Here is a 5,123-nt window from a genome sequence, read left to right as displayed (position 1 = left end):
GGGAAGCAATTGGAACTCTTATTCAGTACTATTGAGCGTGTGGTACAACCATTCTGAACATCAGTTTGACAGTTTCTTTAAAGTTAAGAAGGACCCTAGCTGGTTTGGCTCAGTGAATAGAGCGTCGGCCTGCAGACTGAAGGGTCCCAGGTTCAATTCCAGTCAAGGCCACATGCCCAAGTTGCGGGCTCGTTTTCCCAGTAAGGGGCGTGCAGAAGGCAGCCAATCAATGATTCTCTCTCATCATTGATGTTTCTAACTCTCTGTCCCTCCCCCTTCCTCTCTGAAATCAATAAAATAAAATAAGATAAAAATAAAATTTAAGAAGGTATCTATCAGAAGAAATGAAAGCACAGGTCCACACAAAGGCTCGTGCCTAAAGGTTCATAGTTGCTTTATTTGTCACTCCAAACACTGGAAACAACCCAAATGGTCACCAGCAGGTGAACGGATAAACATCTGTGCAATATTCATACCAGACACCACAATAAAAAAAAATAAACTATCCATACCTGAAATAATGTGGATGGGTCTCAAAATAATTATGCTGAGTGAAAGAAATAAGACCCCCCAAAAATAACATATTCTATATGGTCCGCTTATGTGAAATTATTGAAAATGAAAACGATTCTACAGAGGCAGAAAGCTGATCACCGGTGGCCTGTGGCCATGCCCCTCTGGAACCCACTGCAGGTGCTGGCGAACAATCCAGTGACAGAAAGGACCAACCGTCGCTGGGCCACGTCTGGGGAATCGGGGAGGTAAACTCTTGGGTCAGAAACCTGGGACCAATATGAAGTGCTCAGAGGAGGGTCAGGCTCACACACAGCCTCTGCGGCACCTGTGAGAGGAGCCCCGAGGGCCAGCGCTCCGCAGTGCAAAGGGCCCGGCAGCATGTAAGCCAGTCCTGGCTCCAACCGGAAGGGGAGCAGAGGGTCCAGGCCCTGGAGCTGGGGCCGGCCTCCTGGGTGGGAGGAAACGTGCACTGCGTGAAATGATCACCTGCTAGATTCCAGCGAGCCCTCTAGAGTCCTCTCACCGTTCATTCGACTGCATCCATTTCCTGAGCACCCACTGTGGGCTGCAAGAAAGACATGGCCCCGGCCATCAGAGCTGTTTATCTTCCTGTGAGAATCCTGGGAGGGGACACAGGCAGGGCAGGTGAACAGAACCTGGTGACCAATTAGCCCTAGGGGTCGGGGGGCACCGGAGTCCGTGACCACGGTCCGGCTTTCAGGGCTGGCTGACTGGAAGAGCCAGGGAACCAGAGTCAGGCACAGGGGATCGAAGGGAGAGCTGGGCAGGAGTGTGAAGTTTAGTTCGGGTCACGTCGAGACGGATGTAATTTCTTTGGTTGGCCCCTGAGAACCAACAGAATTTGTGGGAGGAAAACAACGCCAGGGCCAGAGAGCAGGGTGCCTGGCCAAGGCCTGAGGATGGCAAGGAGCCCCGGGACTTTGTATTGTACCCCTTTGTGGCAGAGGGGACCTGGGCAGGAGTCGGGCAGCCGCCTGTGGTCTAGTCTGAGCACTGACACTTACTACCCTCCAACCCCAGACGAGCTGTTTCCCTTCTCTGAGTTACTGGCATCTGCTAACTGCAGATGAAAGTACTCTCCTCGTCCATTCCACAGGCTGGCTTTGAAGAACCTAAACGACATTTACAAATTGCATGAGGCTGTCTAGTAAAAGGCGCCAGTCCAAGGTCCTCCACGGACAGCTGAGGCTTGTGGCGATGTTCCTGCCCAGAGCCGCTCAGTGGCTACGGGAGCCATGGCTCTCTATGCCCCTCTGTGACACCCTGTCCCTCAGGGTACCTGCTGCATGAGCCTCTTTGGGGGCCATCCCAGAAGATGAAACCCTAAGACCCCACTGCTGTCTCTGACACAAACGACCTCTTGCCTGCCTGGCCCAGGCCAGGGTCAGCCTCTGAGGATAAGTTCCAGCCCAGGTGCCAGGCAGAGCAGGCACCCACAGCCGCCTGGACCACCCGAGCCCTCCGAGCCCACACAGGCTGGGCTGGCACCTGGGAAATGAGAGATGCGCAGTTCGCAGCATGTGCTCCAAGGAGGTTTATTCGTGCCTACACTCTTGCCCAGAACAAGGGGTCGAAAGCATCCTGATGGAGAAGCAAGGCAACCACACGCTGCCCGCCAGGCGCCCAGGGAGACGGCGATGTTCCTGCTCCAAGCACAGCCCTTTGCCCTGTAAGTGTCCTCCTAAGAGGCAGGGCAGCCCAGTCCATAGAGAAATGAGGTCCTGGCCCCACTGGCATGGCTCAGTGGTTGAGCATCGACCTATGAACCAAGAGGTCACGGTTCAATTCCTAGTCAGGGCACATGCCCTGGTTGCGGGCTCAATCCCCGGTGTGGGGCACGCAGGAGGCCGCCAATCAATGATTCTCTCTCAACACTGGTGTTTCTGTCTCTCTTTCCCTCTCCCTTCCTCTCTGAAATCAATAAAATGTATTAAAGAAAAGTTATAGTTCCTGGAGGTTTCTTGTCCTGTCTGACATCTGCTGGGCCCAGACCCTCTGTGTGCTCTCCGCTTGGCCAGCATCAGGGACCACGCCTGGCAGTCAGCCCACCCTCACCCGGCAGCATCTGTGCTCCTAGAAATACTAAAGTCTGGAGCGGACAAATTCTATCAGGTTCCCCAAACTGCTCCTCCAGGCGCTGCTCGTCTCCGTCGTTCTCGATGACCCAGTCGAAGTCCCCAAAGTTGTCCCAGGCCGCATTCGGACTCGCCGTCGTCCACTCCTGCAGAGGAGGCAGGGCGAGGTCAAGCCCGCTCCTTCCGGACAAGCGCGGGCGTGGAGGCCTGCTGGCCCCAGGTGGAGCGCCGCTCTCGGCCTCTCTCCTTCCACTCCAGAGCCAAGCTCCCCCCACCCCACGGAGGGTACTTCCCGACCCCCTGAAACACCCCGAGGGCAGGTTCAGGAGCCCGCAGCCACCTGAGCCTCGGAGGGTTCCGCTGACTGAACTCTTCACCTGCCACTTCCTACAGAGGGTGAACTGGGTCATCTAAGCCACAGGCCACCCGAGAGGGATTTTCCGCTTGACGTGAAGCTCGGTGCACTGCTTGCTTTCTATCCCTAAGCCTCTGGGTGCCATCGTCATTGGACAGTGAGAAAAGCAATATCAGCATCACCGGGCAGGTCTATTGTGTCTGCAAAGTGTTTAGCGCAGGCCCGGCCTGTGGTGAGTGCCAGAGAGACCAACAGCCATCAGGAGGGGTTGCACCCACTGGATTTGAACTTCCCTGAGTCACAGTGACCGAGGGCAGGAGGCTATACACCGCTGAGGCTGCCTAACACAGCTTCCTCATAGCTCCCGCCTCCCCCCCCCGGCCCCCCGCTCTGTGAACCAAACAGGAGGGAGGTGCCAGGCCTGCCCCGGGCCCACTGTCAGCCCCGACTGGGCTGGGGTGGGTCCCCACCACTCCTCCAGAACCCACTGGCCTAGAAAGGACAGCCCTGGGAAGAGTTCCCCCCAAAATCATAGGGAACCTCTACTCCCCCAGGACGCTGCCCCCACCACACTCCACTTTCTAACCTGGGGCACTCCTGCGTCTCAGATTCCTTTTCTAACCCCCCGCTCGCTCTCCCACACCCTTCCAGGGAGAGAGCAGATGACCTAGAACCTGGGGAAAGGCGGCCTGGTCTGCAGGTGGGGTGGTCAGCTGTGTTCCGAGCCTTGGGGGCAAAGGTTGTGAGCAGCTCACCTGGTGTGAACACCCAGCCCCGCTGCTGTCGGCTCTGCTCCGAGGCCACCACGCGGACTGTCTGCGTCACAGCCCCATAGGCCTCCCGGAACCACTGGATATCAGACAGCCTCCGTGTGTCACTCACCAGCTGCAGGGAAGGGACACAGACAGGTGACCAACAGGATATGGTGCAGGGAGCAGCAGGAAAAGGGCACTGCAGGTAGGGAAAACGAGGGGAAGACTCAGCCCTACTTAGAATAAGCAGGAGCACAATGAGGTCAGTGGGGGGACTGAAGAACCCAGACAAGTGTACCCCCATTATCACCCAACCAGCTGGGACAGACATCTCCTCCTCCTCCAGGCAGCCCTCCCTGATTGCTGCAGCCTGCAGCCCACGCTGCCCACACTCTGTCATTGTCACACTTGTGTTTGGGGGTCATGCTGGTCATTGCTGTGCTAAAGAAGAGGCCTCAGGCTTTGAAATCAGTTCAGCTAGTTCAACACACTCATTTTACAGATGAACAAACTGGGCCAGAAAGAGTTACTCTAACAAGTCCCTGCCCACCCCCAAACCCCCAGCACCTTTTAAAACATACATGTGATTTCTGTCAGCTCCCTGCTCTAAACCTCCCAAAGGCTTCCCATCATTCCAACAGAACCCAAAGTTCTCACCCCAACTTACGAGGCCCTACAACATCTGGCATCCTCCCCCCACTCGTTCCACTGCGGCCAACTGACCTCCTTGCTGTTTCTCAGGGCCTTTGCACGTCCTCCGCCCTCTGCCTGGAGAAATACAAGGCAGGCTCTCTCACTTCGTGGAAGTCTCTTCTCAAATGTCTCCTCCTCAGAGAGGCTGTCCCTGCCGCCCTGGTGTCCTTCCTGCCCCTCTTGATGCTGATACTTACTTTCCTCTGAGCACTAAGAACTCTTAAAACCATCGCTATGTGCTTGTTTGCATGTTTGTTGTCTGTCTGCCCTACCCAGAGGCCGCTCCAGGAGAGAAAGGACTCTGATTCATCACTGTCCCTGGCCCCTAGTGCACTGTCTGACACATGAACACGCAGGGGCATCCGTTCAATGGATGAATGAATCAACAGGTACTGTCGCAAGTGCCTACTGTGTGCCAGGCGCCGGGGACCGAGTGCTTGGCCCCTCAGAGCTTGTCGTCGTCGGTGAGACAGACGCTGAGCCAGCAGCTTCACTAATAACCGCAATCACCGTGCAGATCAGCAAGCGTCTCGACCTCACCGCTGCCCAAACCGGACTCCTGATTTGCTCCCCAAACCTGTCCCTCCCACACCTTTCCTGTCTCAGAAAACGACAACTCTGTTTTTCCAGCTGCTCCGAACAAAACCCTTGGCACTGTCTTCTGTCCTCTCACGCACAGCCAACACACCATTGGTTCGATCTTCGAAATCT

At 55.9% G+C, this 5,123-nt stretch overlaps 1 pseudogene; it reads right to left on the bottom strand.

Moving 5' to 3' along the window:
- Positions 1-370: 370 nt before the first annotated feature.
- LOC111824646 lies at positions 371-4,615 on the bottom strand (annotated as a pseudogene).
- Positions 4,616-5,123: the final 508 nt, after the last annotated feature.

The sequence above is a fragment of the Myotis lucifugus genome, unplaced genomic scaffold (assembly GCF_000147115.1).
Source record: "Myotis lucifugus unplaced genomic scaffold, Myoluc2.0 scaffold_3600, whole genome shotgun sequence".
In the NCBI taxonomy this organism is placed as follows: Eukaryota; Metazoa; Chordata; class Mammalia; order Chiroptera; family Vespertilionidae; genus Myotis; species Myotis lucifugus.
Note: the sequence above shows the minus strand (reverse complement) of the source record. Positions and strands in the feature narration are given on the sequence as shown.